Source organism: Pinus tabuliformis, chromosome 3_1 (assembly GCF_031772625.1).
Source record: "Pinus tabuliformis cultivar Carrire ecotype Pingquan chromosome 3_1, CPIR1, whole genome shotgun sequence".
Lineage (NCBI taxonomy): Eukaryota > Viridiplantae > Streptophyta > Pinopsida > Pinales > Pinaceae > Pinus > Pinus tabuliformis.
Genome location: NC_142301.1, coordinates 852,678,737 through 852,705,916, shown reverse-complemented (window position 1 = coordinate 852,705,916; position 27,180 = coordinate 852,678,737). Strand labels below are relative to the sequence as shown.

Genomic DNA, 27,180 nt, shown 5'->3' with positions numbered 1-27,180 from the left:
TGTATTCATTTGCAAAGTTTAATCTACATTGAAAATTGTCAGTATAGGATTGTGGGCCACTTTTAGGCTATTAGTGGAGAAATGTCTACTGCCTAATTCCTGCTGAGCTATATGGTGTATTTATATAGGATCAAACCAAACTAATTTCTGTGAATATAGTGAAATTGAATGTCTTTTGCCAAATAATTTAAAAATTAGTCAATAACGGTTAACCCTTAACCTGTATCCTTATCAGATTTTCAGCCATCTCCAATGTGTTTTGCCGACCATGATTAGACTGCATTACTTTGTTGTTCTGCATACTTCCACTGTTCAGTACAATTTGTTTTTCATTTCATAAGCTGCAAAGGAGAGAATTTATTTGATGGAATATACTTGGGTGACGTCCCAAGATTTTTTCTATATTTGAATCAAGAATATTTGCTTGTTATTCTACAGGTGTGCTCACAAGGATCTTAACATGTTAGTGAATTAGGTCAAATAATAGCTACGGTTTTTATCTCCACTGGTTGGATCCAACTATTTTTGAAGAAAAAATGTCAAATGCAATGTATTGTTGCATGTGAAGTTTGTTCCACATGTCCAACATTCTTTCAAAAAGAAAAGCAACCTAGTGTTATGCAGGAGCAAAAATGTGAATTTGTCAGAGTGCATGAAATGGTGTTTAGGTTTATTTTTGTCGGACTTTTAAGTTTTCAACAAACCTAAAAGTTTACTTATGACACGAGTGAATTTCGGAATCCACGAGTAAATAAAATTTAAAATTTAAGAAAGACTCACTCTCCAACACTTATTTTTTGTGAATGATATGCTAGATGATTTTTGTGAATCTAGATTCTAAAACATGAATGGCAATACGAAATTGTTATATATATCTATATATATATATATATATATATATATATATATATATATATATATATATATATATATATATATATATATATATATATATATATATATGTGCGTTGTTTCCTTGCCGTATCGTATCTGGATTTGTTGAAAATTTGCCATATTCGTTTCAAACCCTGTATCCATATCTGTTTCAGTGCAACTTAGCTTACAACTGCCTTTTGACTGAGCGGCTATGCATTGGGGGTGTTTCTAGGCTGTCAAATTACACAGGACTTGCATCTGGCCATGTCTGCAACACACTTTGGTGGTTTTGAACATGGTTCTTTTCATTAATATGAGCTTGAACACCTTGTTGCTTGTGGGTAGACCTCACATTGGTGGGATGAAATGCTTTAAAATTGACTTCTGAAAATGAAAATGAAGTTCTACTTCTATATTTTTGATAAAAATTAATGAATTTGTAGGATGCTAATCTTCCTTTAGAGATCGTAAGTATGCAGACTTGTAGCATGGTGGGATAGCATGAGTGGTTTAGTGCTTTGAGCTTCAATGTAGGAGGTCTTGTGGTTGATTGAGATTCCCCAGGCTGGCTGCCTGTATTGCATGTCTCAATTGATGTCCCTACTGTGTAAGGGGCTGTAATCAGTGCCAATGTGTTTACAGTCAGTGCCATCTGTGTAATGTCGGGAATTTCCCTGGATTTTCCTGCAAGGTTTTCCTTGGAATTTATTTTTATTCTAAGCTCACATAAGGACTCTGCATGACTAGGTTTTGTTGTGAATTTTCTACTATTTGTTTGCCATCTCGCATATGAAAAGTTTATCATGAGCCTTTCTCTGTATTATCATTTTAATTTACCATTTGTTTAAAAACTATCCCTGCTGTACAATATACTAATTTTATTTTGTTATCCATGTTGAAACATAGAGAAAAGTTGTTTGTCAGTATGCTGATAATAAGATATCAAATTGCTACCCAGGTTAAAACTGATGTACTCCACTGTTTTGTGGCAGGTTTATCTACACATTTCTTGGAATCGGCATTATTGTGTGTGTGATTACTTGTATTGGTCATGTTGCTGCGGAGATTACCAATGGCTTCTGTCTTTGTTGTGTATGCTGTGTTTTCAATCTGTGTGGAATATTTTCATCTTGGTGCATACTGAAAAAATTGGTTTCAGCCCCAAAAATTAGAAAACATTTACTTCTAAACAAATCCTTTATATTTTATTGCTTAAGCCTCAAGATATTTCTATTCATACTGTTGTAACAGAAAACTAAGTCTAAGGGGTCAGGATGGCTGATGCTGAATACTTCATTTTGATTTTGGTCTAAATTGTAATGTTTGTTGTCCTTCACTTGAACATAGTATTCCACCTTCATAGTCCTCCTCATTTTAGTGGAAGCGGCTTTGGTAGGAGATATATTCTTTAACCATAACTGGGAAAAGGTGAGTTTTTGTCAAACCGTTGTTCTTTTTTCATGTTGGCAATTCCTCCACAAAAGATAGATGTGCCAAGCACAAAAAGTAAGTTGGAAAGCATAGAGCCTAGTAGAGAATACTTGACCACATTGGTCTTGCCATGGTAAAGTGCGAACACTGCAATGAGCATCTCTGTTGCATTTCCACATGTGGCGTTGAGCAGCCCGCTAACTATAGGAGAATTAATTAACAATATATTTGCATCAGTTACTTTGAAATGTCAAACACTTTCTCATATATATCAATTAGCTCATATTTTGTATCCACAAATATGAGTACATAGTCCATTGCCATATAAGAATCTCACTTGTTGGTCCAGTGTAGAATGCAATTTGTCTGCAACAATTTACAACAAAACATCAGATTGTAAAACCAACAAACATAATATTTTATGAAGTCACTGCACTGCAGTGACCATTCCAAGTGTATAAACAATTGCAGTACAAGGTATAGATTACACATAACCTATGTACATATACCATGCAATTTTTCACTTACTCGGTGACAAAGTCTATACGTTCAGCAAGAGGTGCAAGGCCAAGCAAACTTATGATGAACACCCAAACCTGCAAACAAAAGAATGTGGAAAATGATGCCAGAAAAACTTACAGAAAATGTCAGAAATGATAAACTTTCAAGTAGCATGAACCCTCCGTCCTTTCTATTGATAAACTTACAGAAATGATGCTAATTTCAATAAAGAGCTTGAAAGACAACTTGTTATTGTTAGATTGCTTACAATAGATTGGGCTGGAGCTTCATTTCTAGTTGCTCTGTTTCTTCCACTCAAAGAGGATGAGTTGATTTCCATCACGTATTCCTCCAACATGGCTATCTGCAGCTTTCGCATCCATATTCAAATTAATGTTGTTCATAGGCCTCAGACATTGATACCTATTTCCAACATCTGCACTTAAGGTCCACAGAACAGACTGCTCTGCCTTGTCATGACTATAATCTGCCAAGTATATTTGTTCAACAACATTCAACAAAAACTATGGATTAGGGGACCACCGTTGTAAACAACTCTGTTGCAGCCCATAATGCCCAAGACCCTGGCATTCCGAAACCCTGAGTTAAGGTGGTTTATAGCATTGCAGTGAATAAGACTTCTCTACATATCCAGAGGAGAGGCTATATTAAACAATGAAACTAAAAGGAAAAGGGAAATAGAAAGTTTTACCTGGTCCCATTCTTTATCCCCGTGTTTCAGAGCATGTCTGGCATTCCGAAACCCTGAGTTAAGGTGGTTTATAGCATTTCAGTGAATAAGACTTCTCTACATATCCAGAGGAGAGGCTATATTAAACAATGAAACTAAAAGGAAAAGGGAAATAGAAAGTTTTACCTGGTCCCATTCTTTATCCCCGTGTTTCAAAGCATGTCTGGTGGCCTTGTATATCGATATGGATACCTAGTTGTTGTTCACGTGAATTCATTTGTTTAACTTCACCTTCAACTAGGCAATCTTTAAGGTATCTAAACAAGTTCAATGGATATTTATGACTACTTTTATTCTATTTCATAGCCACTTTAACCCCCGAATAGGGTTTTCGGCATGGCTTCCTCAATTCAAACTCATTATCATCGACCCTTGCTTTCAAAAAAGCCCATTCACATTTCAATATTCTTCCACACACTATGCCTTACGGTGTTTCCTTTGCAACATTAGGTGCAAATGCTAGTAATAGAACTATTCCAATTTCTAATCCTATGTCTCCGCTCTCGAGGTTACCTATTTAATTTAATGAGGCGTACTCCCTTACGATATGATTTTTGAACACATTAATGTTTCCAATTTGATAATGAGTGTTCAAATCTTTACTTAATGGCTACTACCTTACGCTACTAGCTTGCATTAATTTCCGTGTTGTAACTGTAGGGACACTTGACATTTGTCCTTAGTGTACAGTAGTCTAGTGGATCTATCCCATATCTACAGATCCCGCTATATCCATTCGGTCACCATGCCACACGTTACTTTCCCTTGTTGTAGCAGGAGGTTATGATATACATCCGTCCCATGGCACGCATTTCAACCTTTGCGTATATCGATGAGGGATCTAACGCTCCAGATTTGTTATGGAAATATACAGCTCATGATTGTCTCGCCAAAGCTACCCTGTTGGATTTATGTTTCAATGGGGTTGATTTTGGCATTTTAGCAACAAAGCAACTGCTATATCCCTTGCATGTCAGGCTGCATTTATGTTTCAATGGGGTTGGAAATAGGAATTGCCTGCACGCAACAGCTTGGTGGACGGATACCCATGCGAAGCAGGTAATACATCAAATCTCACTACTTCTATCATCTCTACTTTTTTTTTTTCTTTTTTTTACTTGTATAAGTTTCCTCTGTTTTTGGCTAAGATCTTTTCGTTTTCTATGGTTTGACAGAGGAATACCCTGAATTCCTCGACATTCAGCCTCCTTCTAAAATGGGCGCTTCTCCAACTTCGGTGAGTCCTGGCCCGGGAAGTGAAAATCTATTTTTCTGTTCTTTTATTCATTCTCTTTTATATAAACGCCCTTAATCTTCCATAATTATCTTAACAGTTTCCTTCCACGCAGGATTGCGGAGTGGATCTTAGTTTGCATGATTTCACAGGTAACCTTTATTCTGGTGGTTTCGTTTCCTTTGTAGTGTTGATATGTTTTAATCGTTAACTAGTTTATTTTCAGTAAATTACTGATACAAGTATTTGTTCCTATCACAAGTACGCCCAACCCACAAATCTAAAGCATGGTTTCACACTTTTTCAACATCTAACTCATTAGGGTTGTTCACTGAACAGGTTCGTGACTTCCGTCGAATTGGGTTCTGTTGCTTGTGATTTTAAATTCTATCACTTCTGTTCTATGATCTGCAGAGATTGAAGTGGCTACGACTTAAAGAAGCCGATTAGGCTCCCAGGCTTCCAGATTTTTCTGAGTGCGGCTCTTACTATGGTATTTTGTTGTTTCTGATGTTCTAGATGAATGATTCTACGACTAGGCCATATGTATAGAACTTCTAAAGGGTGCCAAGATTGTTTTCGGTCCATCCCTGACATATATATATATATATATATATATATATATATTAATTTAAGTTTACAATTCTCTCAGAATGATCAAATGTTGTACGAATTCTTACTAGTCATAAAAAGGGGTTTTTCTCCCTTAGTTTGTGATAATTTAATGTGTTCATTTGTAGCTTTCCAAATTTCCAATTTAAATAGAGGGATTGAAAGACTTGCATGTACACCATTTCATTTGATTGTAAATGTAGCCATTATATGAATCAAGAAATATCTCATCCTATCGTTGTTTTGGTTTCTGGTCTAATTTGTTTTCGAGATACTTTAATAGTTATAGAAATTACATACCTCTGTGGTTATTATAATTGCAATATATTGATTATTTAGGTTGTCTAATTTTACCATAACCTTCATCTTCTGAGTTTCTCCATAGGTCTCTAAACTCTTTTGTGATACAGTTGTAGTTGTTGTAATCTTTCTGTAGGAGTAACTTACTTGTTTCTTCATAATATTCCATTCTCCTGATTTCTATTATCAATTGGCTACTTTATTTAACTATTGGAGACCGGAACGGATGAGCCGTTATGTTTTACCCCCCTTGCTTAGATATAAATCCCCATCTAAGGGACATGTCACATGGTCTCCTCCAGGAGCACCTATAGGCTCAAAATTGAACATATATACTATTAAATTTTACCTCTCTTACCTATACCCGACCTCTATGTATGACCAAATCAGTTAATATACTCCTATGCCAGGGTGCATGGAACCCTTTAATATACGGACTCTTACCTCATCAATATGAAAAGCATACGCTCACCATTCAATATTCCTCCCATAGCTTAAATAACTCTACAATGAAACTATTTAACATCGTCCACAAAGAATTAATCACATCTTTAACGTACTTCTACTATAACATAACATGCAACCCTATAACTGATAAGAAATATCATTCATATATAAGTAACCAACATCATGCATAAGTTATAAAATAATATACATTTTTGCAACTAATAAACTTAATCATCCATGAAGGTTTGGAAGCCATCAATTTGCATCCCATTATAATTAACATGAAATTCTACAATTAATAAAGAATATTCATCTACAGAAGATAATCGACTGCTAGCTCACAACTAATGAAATTAACATGAAACTCTGTACAGATTAGGAACAATGCCTTCAAAGTTGAACTAACCTTTAACCTTCATTCTATAAAATGTAGAATGCAACTAATATAACATCATTCAAACAAAATTAGGAATTTTCTGACCAATTTTCTTAAACTCAGATATCAATGGCTAACTACACCAGACCTCCATTCCGCCCGAGCTATGACAATTTGATAGGCATGAGTAACCTCTACTCTACCTTGATAATTCTTATTTATCATTATCAGGTTCACAGATTTTTCTTGGTAGCATCCTGCCTTCAAGGGTTCTGCTTCCCCTCAACCTAGGCTTTTTCCTTTTTCCATGTTTTTCCTTGATGCTAAAAGCCTGATTTTCCACTTGTAGCACTTTTATTCATGGTCTTTATCTCCCACCAGTTAACACACATATATATTTCTATATATATTTCACTTTAGGAAAAATCAAGTTAACACACATATATATTTCTATATATATTTCACTTTAGGAAAAATCATAATGAATCTGATCCCTCTCAGATTCTAGAAAGTTTCATCCTCTTTTCTGGGGTCAGTCCATGAATTTTCCGAATTCAATATCACAACATTAATAACTTTATCAATAAAATATAACAATTCACATAATCATTTTTATCACCTACTAGCATATGTATTTGCATCTATTACATAATAATCGAAGTTCTTGAAAATGGGAGGTGTTACAGAGGCACACAAAATTTGTCTTTACCACAATCTTAGTTTGGTTCTTTACCACAATCTTAGTTTGGTTCGGGATTTCTAGGCCTTTTTCTCTTTCTTTGAGAGACCACCTCACTCAGTTTCAAAACCATCCAATAATCTAGCTTAACCAAATAACAGAGAACTGATCACACCATGGCTATTTGGAAATGTAAAGGCAAGGCTGAAAAACATTGTCACACCTTGCAAAACCGAGAATCGATCACACCATGGCTATTCGGAAATGTAAAGGCAAGGCTGAAAAACATTGTCACACCTTGCAAAACCGAGAATCGATCACACCATGGCTATTCGGAAATGTAAAGGCAAGTCTGAAAAACATTGTCACACCTTGCAAAACCATCCAGGATGTCAAAATTGATCATAAGTGAATGCATCTACACAATCCATCATATAATCAACTTATCAGATCCTGTGGTGTGTGATCTGTCACTGAGTCACCGGGCTTAGATATTATTTGTAGATATTAGTTTGTATACCAAGGGGTGACAATTCAAACTATGTTGATTTATATCAACATTCACAAAATCAAGACATGTGTAGTATATGATTTACCTTTTATTTTCAATTACAACCATGATATGACAACTTAACATCCACCATCAAAATCGAAAGCAATATACTTTGTCAAAGTTTATGAGATTTAAGGCAATATCCTTTGTCAAAATTTTTCATTTTCGAAATCATCTACAAAATCCATCATGTAGATTAGAATGGATGGCACAACTCTAAAAATAGTGTTTTCCCTAACTTAAAGCATGACACAATTGTTAAACATAACTTACTTAAGCAATGGTACAAAAACATAGCAATAGCACTAGCCAAAATCATTCAATTGTTTTCACAGGTTCCTACTCCTCAAATCCCAAGAAGAACTATTAAAGTTACCCCCACACTTCCACCGCTCAAACCTTGGCCATAAATGTTTGAGTTACCTTTTCCAAAAACCTTAATGTCATAATGTTCTCTACTAAACTAGCGAATGCCAAAAACCTAAATATGTTGGGATGAAGAATTGAACTTGTTAAGATACCTTGAAATGGTAAAACATAGAGATAATAAATTGTTTAAAATAATTCCAATTACACAATCATTGAGAGATACCTTGAAATAGTGAAACATAGAGTTCGTTGGAAAACACTATAATTAAAAATGTTTAAAGAAGTCAATCCACACATTAATGTAGTGGAGCGTTTATTATATGGAAAATGGAATTAAATAAAACATGATTTCAAAAAGAGATTTATTTGTATAAGAAGTTGCTTATTTATAACATCCTTATTTATAAAATATAATGATTTGCATAAGGCATTGCTTACTATTAAGATGTTTTGGAGAGACATGTCCTTGGATTTGAACCTTAAATTACCAACAGCACAATGTTGGTGGTATGCATTGTTTTATATGGTTGGCATGTTTTCAATGATGTTAATATATGACTTCTAACTATGGGAAATTAATTAAATTAATTATATATATATAGTAGTGTAAGTTTTTATATATATATATATACTAGCACAAACACATTTACCAATGTGGTTAATATACGCTCATAGACATAGATCAACCACATTAATAATTATTATGTGTATTTTTTTTAAAGATCAACTATTTATGATTATTAATAACTATATAAATAATAACAACTATATTATAATATATTTATATATTTATTATTATTATATTATATGTTAAAATAGTATTAAATTATTCTATAATATTTTATTTATTATAATTTAAATATTTAATAATAATATTAACGGATAATAATAGTAGTAATATTAGTTAACAATAATAATCTTAATAACAATAATTATTTAATAATAACAATAATTTTTTTAGTAAATGTGGTTGATATACACATAAGGCTTCATTCTATCTATGGCACAAACGATTGGTAAATATATAATAAAAATAACAATAATAATTTTTTATTCATTTTTTTGTAAAATGTAAATAAATATTTTTTTTTTTTTTTTAAATTAATATTGGTTTTATAAAAAATATGAATATTTTTATTTTATAATAATAATAATAATTAATAATTAATATTTAAATAGTTAATTATTGTTAAACAATAATAATATTTTTTTAATTAAATATTATTAAATAATAATAATGTGAATATTAATTAATTAAATAAAAATAAAAATAAAATATTTATTTTTACATAATAATAACTAATAATTATAATAATTCATAATAATAATTAATTTTTTGTCACAATGTGACATTGGACCATGGTTGATTGTGGTTGGCCATGGTTCATTTTCATATTGAAACAATCTTTGTCACAAGGCGACATTTGTGCATGGTTGACCATGGTTGACTATGATTCATCATGTTTAACCCAAAGGAATAACAAACCATTGGGGTTAATAATAAAAATCTAAGATTGACCATGGTTGACCATGATTGTCCATGATTTTTATATGGAGACAATTTTTGTCACAGTGCGACATCCCACCATGGTTGCCCATGGTTGACCATAATTGATATTATAAACCTGTGTTAATAATAAACCCAATGGACTAATATTATGAACCCAATGGATTAATACTAAAACCCCATGATTGACCATGGTTTACAATAGTTGACCATGATTGATATTATAAACCTAAGGGAATAATAAACCCAAAGTATTGATATTATAAACCCAAAGGAATAATAAACCCAAGGGATTAGTACTAAACCCCAATGGATTATGAACCAGAGGGAATAATATTAAACCCAAGGGACTAGTACTAAAAACCCAAGGTATAAAACCCTAAGATAAATATTAAAAATACTAAAATAAACATGATTGAGCAAAGTTGATTTTCATATGGAGGCAATCCTTGTCACAATGTGACATTGGACCATGGTTGAACATGGTTGATTACGGTTAACCATTGTTGAATAATATTAAACACTAGGATTATGAACCCTTAGATGAATAAACCCAAGGTATAATAAACCTAAGGGATAACAATTATAAACCCTAACAGCAATATTAAAAACCCTAAAATAAACATGGTTGACCATGGTTTACCATGGTTGATTTCCATATAGAAAAAATCCTTGTCACAAAGCAACTTTGGACCATGGTTAACCATGGTTGACCATGATTTATTTTCATATCGAAACAATATTTGTGAGAACACAACGTTAGACCATGGTTGACCATGGTTGATTTCCACATCCAACCTTGTTTGACCATGGTTGAACATGGTTGGTTATGATTGACCATGGTTGAAAATGATTAATATTATAAACCCAATAGATTGATATTATAAACACAAGGGATTAATACAAAAACCCCAAGGGATTATGAACCTAAGGGAATAATATTAAACCCAAGGGACTAATATTATAAACCCAAGGTATAAATCTAACAACAAAATTCAGAATCAAGAATATGGTTTCAAAAAAATGTGTATTTTCTTTGAAGCACTAGCTCGTATGACACATCTTTTAATTTGCACAATCATGTATATTATGTTATAAATGTAGATATACTCATTATGCTTTAATATTTTTATGTTTGTACATAGAATATGAAAAATTATAATGTCAAATTCAAATCAATCAACAAATACATTATGACTAACCTAAGTAAAATATCCTTAGTCATTCAACTAGCTTAAGCAATGGTAGTATTTTGAGTGATGAATGATAAGCATTTAAAATATATATTACAAGTTTTTTATTTTGTTCAAGTGATTGTATTTGAAACAAAACAATTTTTACAATGTGGATATTTTGTTACAAATGCATGATGGTATTTTATTAATAATTTTTACAATTATTTATTGGCATTTCTAATGTTGTGGACCTTTATGTCCTCTCATTTTGTATAATAAAGAGTCTCTGGTTTGTATATAATAAAATTAATTACTTATTCTATTTCATTTCATAATGTCATAAATGTCTTATTATTCATTAAATATTGGATGACTTACCTAGTTACAAACAACAAAAATGTAATCAATTATTATATTTATTTAAATCATAGAGTGCATTAATGCAGTGATTACATTTAAGTAGAATACTAAAAAAACCAATATTTTTTTTTAAATAGTTGAGTTTCTAATGATTAATGATTAATTGGAAAAATAATATTATTATAAAAAATAGTTGAATTTTTAATGATTAATTAAAATTCTATTAGAAAAAAAAATCATTTGTGTACTTGCAGTGAAGATAAAAAAAATGAACATTGAAAAATATCATTTCATTGTATTCATTTGAAGTCAACTATGTTAGTCGTATCACCTAATGTGTCAATGCATTTAAATGTGTATTATGCAAGTGTAAAAATAAACATAATAAAAGCATTGGTACTCCTAATGACAACAAAAACAATGTCCCTCAATGATACCATTCCTATAATTTGTCATTATTGTTATCCTTATCTTTTTAATGAAAATAAATATTACATTAAAACATACCAAAAAATTAATATAATTCTTATTTAATTTCTTAAAAATATAAACACATAATAATGTAAATGAATTTAAAATCTTCAAAAAATAATATAATGCTTATTTAAGTTATTAAAAATATAAACATATAATAATGTAAATGAATTGAAAATCTTCACAAAACTTCTTCATTGCATGAACTTAACCCATTCAAAATATTAAATGTGGAAAATAGGTATTTTCCATAACGGATCACAAAGAGAAAAATAAAATGAAAAATATAATAAATGTCGGGGTTAGTAAACCATCACAAGGAAAATGAAAAAGGGGCTACAAGATTGTAAATTCACTTCAAGATCTCATCACGCCATTAAAAGATGTGCCATTTAAAGGAATACAAATCTGATGATAGAGTACCCCTTTGACTGGTGACACCCTTAAAAAAGACACGATACTCACAGGGATATAAACATAATGATGGAGTCTCCACTTGAACTTCATGGGAAACAAAGAGAAGATAATTTTGAATAACACAAACCTTCACAACTGATAAATATAGAAGTATTATAATGAAGTAATAGAGTTAGAATATGACATTGGATTGCGAGAATTTAAATTTTATAAAATATAAAACTTCAATTTAAATTTTAAAATTTTTTATATTAAATTTAGAAAACAATAAATATCATTATTTCTACATTGATATTTTATATATATATAGAGTAGTGTAAGTTTATATATATATATATATATATATATATATATAATTATTTATTTACACTGGGATCGCTTTAATTCACTAAAATTTAATATTTACGAAATGATTGCATTGTTTATTCGTCTTTGCATCGATCTACAGGAAGGCTTCATGCATAAACCGAAGAAAATACAGGTCAGAGCCTAAAAAGTTTACTAAGAGAAACGCACTTCCTGGACTGGACGACTCTTTCCACAGAAATGGAATTGAAAACGTGGTACATCAATGTCTCTATCACAACAACAAGAAGAGACCATTGAAGGAGAATGCACATCAACTTTCTTGCCTTATTTAAACAATTCTGACCCGTAGTGACGCGTGCATCTTTCTCCATGCAACTCTCCTCCCCTCTCCTCTCCTCTCATGTGAATTACATTCGTACATGAATTCTCTCCATATTCCTTTCTTTGCTCCCAATCTTGGACCATGATCCCTTATTTGGCAAGGGAGTTGGGGACCATGTGCTTGCTGGACCTCGCACTATATAATAACTTCTTCATACTCACTCCAAAACCCATTCAAGGAAGCAAGCGTCTGTTGCATCTGAGATAAAGATCGCTTCTTTGTTGCTTAATTATTACACATAAAGCACAACGAGCAAGCATGCCAGGGACTGGGAGTTTGGGTTTGGATTTAGAGGCATTCAGGAAGGCTCAAAGGGCAGATGGCCCCGCCACCATCCTCGCTATCGGCACTACCAATCCTCCCAATGCCATCGCCCAGAGAAGCTAACCTGATTACTACTTCCGCATCACTAACAACAAGCATATGACAGAGCTCAAGCACAAATTCTAGCGGATGTGTAAGAACTAAATCCCATCTAACCGCAATCTCAATTTCATTTTTGTAAATTGTATTCGATAACATTGATCACAAACAAATATGTTTATAATTTCGCGATAACATTGATCACAAATCTCCCGCGTGCGTGCTTGTGTGTGTTTTGCAGGCGACAAATTGGGAATAAAGAAGAGATATATGTACTTGTTGGAGGAGATTCTAAAGGCGAATCCCAATTTGTGTGACTACATGGCACTGATGTTGGACGCATGGCAAGACATGGTTGTGGTGGAGGTGGTTGTTGAAAAGTTTACGTGGAGAGGCAGAGGGGAGAGTTTCCCAAAGCTGATTTCACGCTGTTATCTTTCGTGCAGTTATACAGAGGCTTAAAAACACAGTATTCATTCACGACAACAATAAAAAAAAAAACTCTGAGTAAAACAAAGTAAGCTTGGAGCGACAATAAAAACTTAGGATTAATTTCTAATTCATGAAAATACATTCATATGAAACTGTGGCTCATTCACTGAGTAAAACAAGGTTTACAATGATTTACACTTCACAGAAAATAAGTTGTTTTCATGCGCCTACCAAAATTTTCTCCATGATTTTCTCCTCAGAGACTCTCGCTCTATTTCTCTCTCTCACAAAATGACTTTTTCATTCATATTTATCTCAACATATAATTTTTGCATTAATACATGACAGAGCAGATAATTAATACGTTGGTGTTGTTGAGTGTGGACACTAATCACACAGATGTTTATGGAGTGTGGGAAAAATTCATACAGTAAATGCTTGCCCATATTTATCAAACTAAATTGAAAGCCTTAACTTTGATCATGTGTTACGGAATGGTTGGCATTATGCTTATGTTCTGGCTTCAGTCCTTCCATCTTCAAACAGAGACGCAACCTGCAAAAATACTTCTGACAAGTATGGCTGATGTCAGGATGTTTAATAAAGTGGTTGGCATTAATATTTCCAATGCTCCCCCTTAATCACAATTGCCGCCATTAACAATTCCCAAACAGTTTCTGAGATAAAAAAAAAAACTTTCTTGTGCCAATGGCTTTGTGAAGATATCAGCAAATTGTTCCTGTGACCTGCAGTGCTGCAACACAATTTCATCATTGTTAATCAACTCTCTAATAAAATCATATTTAGCATCAATATGTTTGGTCCTCCTATGAAAGATAAAATTCTTTGACAATGCAATTGTTGAGGTGTTGTTGCAGAAGATAGTTGTCGTTCCTTCTTGGTCATGATGAAGATCCCTCAACATCCTTCTCATCCAAACTACCTGACACGCTGCTACTATCGCTGCAACATATTCAGCTTTTGTTGTTGACAGTGACACTATTGTCTTCTTCTTGGAGGCCTATGAAATGGCTCCGGAACCCAAATGGAAAACATATTGTGATGTGCTCTTTCTGTCATCGACACTTCCTACCCAATCACTGTCAGTGCAATCAACCAGCTTGAAATCACTTGTTGTTGTGTACAAAATGGTATACTATTTTGTCCCATTGACATACCTTAGAATCCTTTTCGATGCTTGCCAATCGGTCTCCTTGGGTGTCTCCATGAACCTCGACACCAAACTTACTGCATACATTATATCTGGCCTAGTGGTAGTCAAATACATCAAGTTTTCTATCGTTCTTTTGTATAATGTCGAATTGACATTGCTGCTGCAATCTTCTTTGCTCAACTTCAACCCCATTATAGTTGGAGTTGGTGCGGACTCCCTATTCTGCATTTTAAACCTCTCCAAAATGTTTTCCACATACTTTGCTTGAGAGATAAAATGCCATTTTCTATTTTCTTCACTTCTATGCCCAAAAAATATCTTAACATTCCCAAGTTAGTCATTTCAAATTCACTCTTCATGACTTGTTTGAAATCGGTGATGAGGAAATCATCACTGTTTGTAAAAATCAAATCATCTACATATAATACAACAATAATAATCTTACTATCACTCTCTTTGATGTAGAGAGTAGGTTCACCGTTGCATTTATCGAAACCATTGTCTAAGTAGGCATCTATCCTGCTATACCATGTGCGCGGTGCTTGCTTCAACCCATAAAGAGCTTTCCTCAACTGATACACTTTGTCTTCTTGGCCTTCTACCTCATAACCAGGCGATTGCACAACATACACTTGCTCTTTCAACACCCCATTCAAGAATGCTAATTTTACATCCATTTGATACACTCTCCATTTATGCTGCATAAGAATTGCCACAACTGCATGCACTATCTCCATCCTCGCGACTGACATGAACGTCTCTGCATAATCTCTTCCATGCTGTTGCTTGTATCCTTTGACAACTAGCCTTGCTTTGTGCATTTCAATCATTCCCTCAATGTTTCTTTTGGTCTTATAGACCCACTTCACTCCAATGACATGTTTTCCTTTCGGAAGGTTGACTAACTCCCATGTGTCATTACTTTCTATTTCTTCTATTTCTTCCTCCATTGTCGCAACCCATTTTTCTTCTTTGATTGCATCCTAAAAATGGATTGGGTCATATACATGACAAAACAAGGTAAATAAGGAATTCAGACCAACGTTACTGTCAACTTCATATTGCTCATAAATTTCATTTAAATTTATGAATTTTGGTCTTCTTGTGCTTGCTGAAAATGGGCTTGACATGTCACTTGGTGTTGTGCTTTGTGGTGTGCTTGGAGAAGCACTTGCTTGGCTGTGTAGAACTATCCTATTATTTGTTGATGGTGTTGCTTGTTGCCTGCTTTGTTTCTCTTGAATAGGAGTAGAGGGAGTCATTGTTGAGGAATTACTTGCTGTTGTTAATTCCTCTTTGTCCTCATGTGGTATACATGCTTTGACATTGACTTTCTTTTCTAAACTTCCATCCCATGCTTCCTCTTCTATAAACTGCACATCTCTGCTGATTATGACCTTCTTGTTTAATGGATTGTAGAGTTTGTATGCCTTGGATTCATCATTGTATCCAACAAATATACATTTCTCCCCCTTGTTGTCCAACTTCTTCCTCAACTCATCTGGGACATGTTCATACGCCACACATCCAAAAACTCTCATGTGAGTGACACTATGCTTTCTTCCACTCCATGCCTCTTCAAGAACTATGTTCTGGACGCTTTTGGTTGGACATCTATTCAAGATATATGTTGCACAAGTGATAGATTCAACCCAATAATCATTTGGAAAATGTTTTTCCTTCATCATACTCCTTGCCATTTCCATAATGGTCCTATTCTTCCTTTCTGCCACACCATTTTACAGAGGTGTAGACCTTCTTGTAAATTGCTTGTGAATTCCATCCTCCCTGCAAAATCGAAGGAAGTAATTTGAGATGTATTCTCCACCTCTGTCAGTCTTGAGGACTTTGATGTAGTGTCCACTTTTCTTCTCAACAAGAGCTTTGTATTGGTGAAAGCGCTCAAACACTTCACTTTTCTATTTTAAGAAATAGACCCATGTCTTCCTTGTGTAGTAATCTATGAAGGTCAATAAATAGTGGCTGCCACCAACTGATGGTGTCTACATTGGTCCTCATAAATCTGAGTGGACAATCTCCAAAGGTGACTTTGCCCTTACTAACTTTCTTGCTGGAAATGTCTCTCTATGTTGCTTGCCCAAGATACATCCTTCACATAGGGTGTCCGGTTTTTCTATGAGTGGTAGTCCCTTCACCATACCTTTCTTATGCAGCAAATTCAAACCTCCAAAGTTGCAATGACCAAATCTCAAAAGTTGCAATGACCAAATCTCAAAAGCCATAACCAATTTTCATCTTTAACCTCTTCTTGAAATTTTACTTGTATTACAACTGCATCTTTTCTTCCATTCTCTTGTGAGTTCATTGAGAGTTGTGCTTGTGAACCTTCTTTCTGCAAATCTGATCTTATTTTTAGGGGAAACATTCTATTGTTTGTCATCTGAACCTTTGCAATCAACTGTCTGTTTGGAGGTCTATCCAAAATTGTGCACACATCATTTTTGAAAAAGACATTGTAGCCCTTTTGTATGAGTTGTCCAATGCTCATGAGGTTATGCTTCAGACCGAGGACAAAATAAAAATCCGAGATTCACTTCTTCTCCACCTTCTTTGTTAGGATATTAACTCTTCCTTTTCCCATGAAAAAGACTTTGCTATCAGTCCCTAATGTCACTTTTGATTTCACGCTTTCATCTAAACTGGAAAACATTTCTATGTTTCCTAACATGTGGTTGCTACACCCTGAATCTGGATACCATATATCACTTTGTTTTTCTTGTGCCACATTACAAGATAAAAACATGTTATCATGGTTCTGACTTTCTTTTGTGAAATTTACGCTTGGTTTGTTACTAATGTCATATTTCTTCTTTCTACATTCATTTGCATAATGACCATATGTTGGGTCCCTATAATACTAGTGATTACCATATTACTATTGTAGTTACACCCCTTATTTATATTGTTGTGCCCATATTACCCCCATTTTGTTATTTCTGTGCCCCATAGAATCCCTCTATTGTTATTTTTGTGGCTTTATATTATTATTGTTAGGTCGGCTGGATTATATTGTGACTCCTTAGACTCCTATATATAGAAAGGAGGTTTTTTCATTTGTATCATCCAAGAATTGTTCATTTATGTAATGTAAAGGAGGTTTCCCCCTCGAAGAGGCTGAATTCTAAGGCGTTGATCTATATTTTCTATCTTTTCTTGAGTTGGTTTCATAACATTTGGTATCAGAGCTTTGGATTCTAGGGTTTCGCTGCTCCAAACAGGTCATTGTGGCATTTTCGCTATAACTTTTTTTCTGTAACGTTTCAGAAGTCGCAAAAAAAACCAATTTGAGAAGAAATCGCGTTGAACCTTGGGTCCAAATTTCAGAGCTTTTCGCGCAATATTTGCGGAGATATGATCTGAGGAAGTTGGTCTTTTTGCAGACTCCTGAATTACATTCAAAACGGGTGACCTGGGGAAAATCGTCATAACGTTCTCTCTGGGGATCGGATTGAAATTTTGTAAGAAGTTACAGAAAGAGGACGGATTGTAGTTTCTTGTATGCGAGTTTCAGATCCAAAGGTTGAAACAGTGACTCGTGGCACGTCGTACAAGTTCGCTCTAATGAACTAGTATAAAAGCAAGTCACTGTGGGAGATTTCACATAACTTTTCCTTGGAGAATCCAATTTGGGTCAGACTTGTGGCATTGGAAAGAGGACGCAGAAGGCTACTACATGTTGCAACTTCAGAATTGGATGATCTGAAATTACAGAGATACATCAGATTCAATATCAGGCTTCTATAAAGTGAAAAAAGGTGTGTAGTTTTTTTTTTTAATTTTTGTGTAAGCTTGGTTTAACGGAATTCAAAGGGCATAGTAAAGCATTATTATCGGTAACTGATGCCCCGAGGAAAGAAAATGAAAACACCTAGTAAGGAACCTGAAAGCTCTAGCATGACTCATGAAGAAGAGGAAGAAATGCTACATGATATATCAAAATTACAAGAACAAGTGCAACAAATGTCACGCTCACAAAAGCTAACAGAAGCTAAGATAAATGGCGTGGAATCTAAGATAAATGGCGTGGAATCTAAGATAAAGGGCATGGAAGCTAAGATGGATGATTTGAAGATGGATTTGAAGACAAACATGGTGGATTTGAAGACAGATTTAAAGACAGACATGGCAGATTTGAAGACAGATTTGACAAATTTTCTACAAGAAATACTTACTAATGGTGAAAAGGGTGTAAAGGAAACTCATGATGTGAACAAAAGTAATGTTAATCATGATTCCATAGACTCTAATGTTGGATCGAAGACCCACCATATTCCAAAAATCGATATGAGGAAGTTTGATGGCAAGGATCCCGCCACATGGATATTACAGATGGAGCAATTCTTCGATCTCAATAATGTGCAAAACACACAAAAGGTACGTATGGCAACTGTATATTTGGAACCAAATCAATTTGTATGGTATCAATGGCTTTGCTCTCGTAAAAAATTTATCACTTGGGCAATTTTTACGGAAGAATTGATAGCACATTATGAGGATACAAAAAGCAACACTTTTTTTAGCCAATTGATAAGTCTCAAACAAAAGGGTTCAATAATGGAGCACATTGAGGAGTTCCAAAAATTGAACATAAGGGTAAAAGATATTCCAGAGGAGCATAGGATTGATGTGTTCATAGGGTCTTTAAAGGATAATATCCAACATGATGTTCGCCTTTGGGAACCTGATTCATTAGAGAAGGCATTCAGGTTAGCAAGAAAAATGGAAAGCAAAATTATGGCAACTAGGAAGCATACCACTCACAACTATAAAGACGGAAGTGTTGTTGCCCTAGTCTTCCACAACCTATAAGGTTGACACCACAACAATTGGAAGAAAAAAGAGCAAAAGGGCTTTGTTACAGTTGTGATAGCAAATACACTAAAGGTCATAAGTGTGCTGAGAAGAAATTATTCTACATAGATTGTGAAGAGGAAGAAGAAAAGGAGCAAGAAAGGTCAAAAGAAGAGGATATACTCCAGGAACAAAGCCTAGATGAAGAACAAATAAATCCGACCATATCTTGTAATGCATTGGCGGGAATTACCACTCCTCAAACCATCAAGATAGAAGGACAAATCAAGAAGAAAAAGGTAATAGTGTTGATTGATTCAGGAAGCACCCACAATTTTATTCATTGTAGGGTAGCAAAAGAATTGAATTGCTTCCTATATCCAGCACCAGAGTGTCAAGTGATGATTGCAAATGGAGGAACAATAAATTGCTCTGGAAAGTGCCATAATATCAAGCTATCCATGGGAGAATATGTATTGACTAGCCCAATGCTTTCCATTCCAATGGGAGGTGCTGATGTTGTACTAGGAGTCCAATGGCTACAATCCTTGGGTACAATAGCTTTTAATTTTCAAGAACTTTTCATCAAATTTTCTACGGAAGGAAAGGAAGTTGAATTAAGGGGTATTGCAGGGAAACCAGGAAAGATAATCAGCTCTAATGGTATGACAAAGCTTCTAAAAAAGGAGCAAAGAGGTGTAATTGCACAATTATGTTCGCTAGATGTTTCCACATTGGAATCATCTATTTCTCCAGATCTCCAAAAAGTCCTGGACAATCATTCCAAGGTATTTGAGACTCCCAAAGGTCTCCCACCTATGCGTGATCATGATCATGCTATTCATCTGATTCCAGGAAGTGTTCCTCCAAACATCAGGCCGTACAGATATCCCTATGTCCAAAAAAGTGAAATTGAACGTATGGTTGCAGAAATGCTAGAGGCTGGTATAATTCAACCGAGTCAAAGTTCTTTCTCTGCTCCAGTAGTATTGGTGCACAAGAAGGATGGATCATGGCGCATGTGTCCGGATTATAGGGAGCTCAACAAGCTCACTATTAAAGATAAGTTCCCCATTCCTGTCATTGATGAATTACTGGATGAATTGCATGGATCAATTTACTTCACCAAGTTGGATCTTCGTTCGGGATATCATCAAATCAGAATGAAGATTGAAGACATTCCAAAAACGGCATTTAGAACTCATGAGGGTCATTATGAATTTTTGGTCATGCCTTTTGGCCTTACCAATGCACCTTCAACATTTCAAGGTTTGATGAATTCAATTTTCAAACCATTCCTTAGAAAATTTGTGTTAGTATTTTTTGATGATATACTAATCTACAGCAAGTCTTGGAAGGATCATGTTGAACATGTTGACAGGGTGCTACAACTATTGGAGGAGAAACAATTATATGCAAAAAGATCCAAATGTTTCTTTGGAGTCCAGGAGGTGGAATATTTGGGTCATATTGTATCTCATGAAGGAGTTAAGGTAGACCCTAGCAAAATTAAAGCCATTAAGGAATGGAAAATCCCCACATCCATAAAGCATCTGCGAGGATTTCTTGGGTTGACAGGGTATTATCGCAAGTTTGTTAAGAATTATGGGAGAATAGCAGCACCTCTAACAACATTATTGAAGAAAGATGCATTTTCATGGACTCCGGAAGCAACAAAGGCCTTTGAACATCTTAAAGAGGCAATGTGCCAAGCACCGGTCTTAGCTACACCGGACTTCACAAAAACCTTTATTGTGGAATGTGATGCTTCAGGAAATGGAATTGGTGCTGTTCTAATGCAAGATGAAAGACCCATTGCTTTTGAAAGTCGTCCAATCAAGGGAAAGTTTTTAAGCAAAGCTATTTATGAGAAGGAAATGTTGGCAATACTCCATGCACTTAAGAAATGGCGACCCTACCTAATGGGAAGACACTTCAAGGTAAAAACGGATCATGATAGCCTTAAATACTTTTTAGAACAAAGATTATCCTCTGAAGAGCAACAAAAGTGGGTCACAAAGATGTTGGGTTATGACTTTGAAATCATCTACAAAAAAGGGAAGCAAAATGTGGTGGCAGATGCACTCTCAAGAAAGGATGAGGATGTGGAAGCATTGTTGTGTGCCATTTCTATTATCCAACCAGATTGGATAAACGAAGCAAGGGAGGAATGGAAGAATGACGAAGAAGTGTGGGCACTTATTCGAAAGCTACAACAAGATTCCAGTACATCTGATACATTTAGCTGGCAAAATGATTCGTTATGGTACAAAGATCGCTTATACCTCTGTAAGAATTCCCAGCTAAAACAAAAGATTCTTATGGAATTGCACACTTCTCCCTTAGGAGGGCACTCAGGATTTTTAAAAACTTACCACAGGGTTAAGAAGGAATTTTTTTGGGATGGCCTTAAATCAGATATTCAAAAGTTTGTGGCGGAATGTTTGGTTTGCCAACAAAATAAAGTTGAAACAATTAAGACACCGGGTCTATTACAACCTTTATCCATTCCAAGCCAACGTTGGGAGGAGGTTTCAATGGATTTTATCACAGGTTTACCCAAGTCTGAGGGAAAGAGTGTCATCATGGTGGTAGTTGACAGACTTACCAAGTATGCACACTTTTGTGCATTATCACATCCATTTAAAGCCAGTACAGTTTCTACTGCATTTATGGAAACAATTCAAAAGCTACATGGAAACCCAAAGATTATTGTAAGTGACAGAGATCCCATTTTCACTGGAAATTTTTGGACAGAATTATTTTCTTGTCTTGGTACTCAGTTAGCTCATAGCTCATCTTATCATCCTCAATCTGATGGGCAAACTGAGATAGTAAACAAATGTTTGGAAGGATATCTTCGTTGCTTTGTATCTGATAAACAGACACAATGGGTCAAATGGTTGCCTCTGGCTGAATGGTGGTATAACACTTCCTTCCATACAGCAACAAAAATGACCCCATTTATGGCACTTTATGGGTATCAACCACCATCCATCACATCATATTTAAGAGAAAATTCTAAGGTTCAGGCAGTGGAACATCACATCGAACATCAACAACAAGTCCTCCAACTCTTAAAGGATAACCTCGTGTTGGCACAAAATAGAATGAAACAACAGGCAGATCAACATCGCAGTGAAAGAAGTTTTGATGTAGGTGATTGGGTATTCCTACGGCTACAACCATATAAGCAAATGTCCCTAAAGCAAGCTAAGAAGGATAATAAATTATCACCAAAGTATTATGGTCCGTACAAGGTGTTGCAAAAGATTGGTACTATGGCATACAAATTGGAGCTTCCTGCAGCTTCTCGATTGCACCCAGTTTTCCATGTTTCATGTTTAAAGAAGGTTATAGGTGACAAGCTCCCAGTTCAAACAATATTGCCAGAACTTGACGAGGAAGGAAAAATTATATTGGAACCGGAAGCAGTCACAGAAACAAGAACTCGACAGCTACGAAATCGATCAATTTCAGAGTATCTTATCAAGTGGAAGAACTTATCCGCTGAAGATTCCACATGGGAGGATGAGAATTTTATGCAGAAGTATCCAGAACTACTCAAGCGTTGAGGACAACACTTTTTTGAAGGAGAGGGGCATGTTGGGTCCCTATAATACTAGTGATTACCCCATTACTATTGTAGTTACACCCCTTATTTATATTGTTGTGCCCATATTACCCCCATATTGTTATTTCTGTGCCCCATAGAATCCCTCTATTGTTATTTTTGTGGCTTTATATTATTATTGTTAGGTCGGCTGGATTATATTGTGACTCCTTAGACTCCTATATATAGAAAGGAGGTTTTGTCATTTGTATCATCCAAGAATTGTTCATTTATGTAATGTAAAGGAGGTTGCCCCCTCGAAGAGGCTGAATTCTAAGGCGTTGATCTATCTTTTCTATCTTTTCTTGAGCTGGTTTCATAACACCATACTTCTTATAGTAATGACATTGAATTGGATATTTATCATACCTCTGACCTCGTGCTTGATTTTGGCTTGGCCTTTGACTTGGATTTTGATTGTTGCCTCTTCCATTTGAGCTTGAAGGGCTACTTCTTCCACCGCTGTGTGGGCTTATTCCTCTTTGTCTAGCATATGATATTCCTCTGCCTTGACCTTGACCAAATGATTCTTGTGTCTTGAAGGCATGCTCCAGTGAGGAGCTTGTTTCTCTATTTAGTCTATGTTCATGAGAAATCAGTGATGCTTTAAGCTCATCCACTGAGAACTATGAGAGATCCTTTGTCTCTTCTATGGCCACAACAATGGCATCAAACCTTGCTGGTAAACTTCTCAAAACTTTCTCAACTATTCTTATGTCCTCAAGTGTCTCACCATCCTGATTTGAGTAACCAGCCCACTTACATGTGTAAAAAATGAGTCTACATTCTCAGACTCTTTCATACAAAGTGTTTCAAAGTCTCTTCTCAACATTTGTAGCTTTGATGTCTTGAAATTTTCCAGGCCTTGGTAGGTTGCTTGGAGGGTGTCCCATGCTTGCTTGGACTTCGTTGTTGCTACAACCTTTGGGAAAATACTTTCATGAACTGTGTGGAAAATATAGAACAGGGCTTTTGAGTCCTTCTTCCTATTGTCCCTTAACGAATCTCTTTCTGCTGGAGACAAGGCATTGTATGTTGTTGCATCTGTTGGTTCTTGAAAACCATTCTCCATCAAATCCCAAATGTCTTGAGAAGAAAACATGGCCTTCACTATAATAGCCTAATAATCATAATTTTCGCAATTAAACTAAGGTATTTGAGGATTATTCAAGCTTATTTTTGATGTTGCCATTTCTGAGTGTAAGAAAAAAAACTTTCTACCAGCTGGTAAATATGCTAAAAACAATCTGCCCTCAAAACAATTTTAACTGCTAGTAAAAACACTTGTTTTTACACTAACAGAGTTTAACCCGCTCTGATACCATGTTGAAAAATTTACGCGGAGAGGCAGAGGGGAGAGTTTCGCTAAGCTGATTTCGTGCAGCTCAATTTTGCACAGCTAGCTTTTGCGTAGCTAGATTTTGCATAGCTAGATTTCTCGCAGCGATACAGAGGCTTAAAAAACATAGTATTCACTCACGACCAAAAAAAAATAAAATTAGAGTAAAACAAAGTAAGCTTGGAGCAACAATAAAAACTTAGGATTAATTTCTAATTCATGAAAATACATTCATATGAGACTGCGGCTCATTCACCAAGTAAAACAAGGTTTACAGTGATTTACACTTCATGCAGAATAACACACAATAAAACATAGTAACTGTTGTTTTCACGTGCCCACCAAAATTTTCTCCATGATTTTCTCCTCATAGACTCTCGCTCTCTTTCTCTCTCTCACAAAATGACTTTTTCATTCATATTTATTTCAACATACAATTTTTTCATTAATACATGATAGAGTAGATAATTAATACACTATTGTTGTTGAGTGTGGACAGTAATCGCGCAGGTGTTTATGGAGTGTGGGAAAAATTAATGCATTAAATGCTTGCCCGTATTTACCAAACTACATTGAAAACCCTAACTTTGATGATGTGCTGCAAAATGGTTCAGGCGATACTTTCGTTCTGCGTTCAGTCCTTCGATCTTCAAATAGAGATGCAACCTACAAAAATACTTCTGACAAGTATGGATACTGTCAGGGTGTTTAAAGCGGTGGGATTAATATTTCCAATAGTGCTGAAGCTTGGAAAAGAAGCAGATGCCAAGGCCATCAATAAATGGGGTCAGCCCAAATCCAAGATCACTCATGTCATTTTCTGCACTACCAGTGGAGTCGATATACCCGGAGCTGACTATCAGCTAACAAAGATTCTGGGTCTCCGCTCCAGTGTTAAGAGAGTCATGATGTACCAACAAGGCTACTTCACTGGAGGCACAGTTCTCAGCGTCACTAAATATCTAGCAGAGAACAACTAGGGAGCTCGAGTTCTGGTCTTTTGTAGCGAAATCATGGTCGTTACCTTCCGTGGCCCCTTTGACACTCACCGCGACAACATGATCAGCCAAGCTCTCTTTGGCGATGGTGCATCTACACTCATTGTGGGAGCTGATCCCATCCTGGAACTATAGAAGCCCTGTTTTGAGCGGTTGTGGACTACACAGACCATTCTTCCTGACAGCGGTGAAGCCATCGATGATCACCTGAGAGAGGCGGGCCTTACCTTCCACCTTCTCAAAGACATTCAGAGGCTCATCTCCAACAAATAAAATGTGCTTTCTCATTGATTTAACTTAAGCATTTGCTCCAAATATTTTCCCTTCCCATTATGTACTGAAATGCAATGCTTCGCTTTGCTTTGCTTCAAATTAAACAAATTGATTTTAATTTTATTATATTTATTAAAATTTAATTAATTTGGTATAAAATAGTAATATTTTGAAATAATAATATTAAGAAAAACAATTTTATACCTATTAACCATTTACATATCCATTCATAATAAATTAATTTACCGTAATTAATACCGCAAGAGAATTATAAAAGATGAAACCAATAAACCTTGTAGAGTTTTCAAATATAAAATGTCATGGGTTGATAATTAATTATAGATTCCCATCATTGGAATAAAACTTAGAAAATAAAAAATTAATGACATAAAGTGTTGAACGTCTAATAAAGTGAAACGATGTTGTTAATGCTTTACAATGTTAATAATCAAAATGTGTGTCTAGATTTATGTGGTGAGAATTGCTTTGAACATAATTTTTTTCTAGATCCAAAGTATCTATATTGTTATTCTAAATATGCACCTGGATGTGAAAAATAATTATTATCTAAAATCAAGAATAAAAACCCAAAAATAGAAGGAACACGAAATGATAATGGGTTATCTCTATTATCACTCAGTAATTTCTCAAGGTTAAAGAAAGAAATCACCAAGTAACCACAAACCACTTTTGGAGCATAGGCTCTAGCCAACCTATACTCAAAGAGGCCTCTCTCTCTATGATTTAGCTTTGTTCATTTGAATTTTAGGCTAGTTATGATTGTTCTTGAGGTTTTTTATTTGTGTTCAAGATTGGATGGTGGGATCCTTAAATAGATGGATAGAATGATGTCTTCAAACCATTGGGTTATGGAGTCAATGGAAGGGCAACAAATCTGGATCAACTCACTAAAGAGAATGTTCAAAGGGAAAGCTAGCAGAGTAAAGTGCAGGTCTTTGGGATATGGGGGTGAAATGGTTTAAATCATGGTAAGAGAGCAATTAAGAATTCTCAGACCAAGATATAAATGAGGAATACAGGGTAATCGAAAACAAAGGGCAATTAAGAATCCTTTGATCTAGATTAGCAAGAAACAACCTAAACTAAGGAGCAATTAAGAATTCCTTAACTTAGTTATCAGTTGAAAAAATTTATAAGCATAACTGTTAAAACAAAGTGTAATTAATTTTTTTTTGAGATATTGTTCCAGTTATAGCATTCAGATTCAGAAATACATTAAAGATTGTGGAAAAACTTTAAGAAAGATAACAACAACATGAGAAAATACATGTCTACACTTCACTTAACACATGAATCCTACGAAATATCTTGTCTTTATTCATCAATCCAGCTTGCTGGCTCAGTCAATGATACGATAGCTTTACAGTCTCTTGATCAAAATTCTATAGAAATTTCTAAGAAT

The 27,180-nt window shown here is 34.9% G+C and overlaps 1 pseudogene; it reads left to right on the top strand.

Moving 5' to 3' along the window:
• The first annotated feature begins 13,011 nt into the window (after window positions 1–13,011).
• Window positions 13,012–25,757, top strand: LOC149190219 (chalcone synthase pseudogene; annotated as a pseudogene).
• Window positions 25,758–27,180: the final 1,423 nt, after the last annotated feature.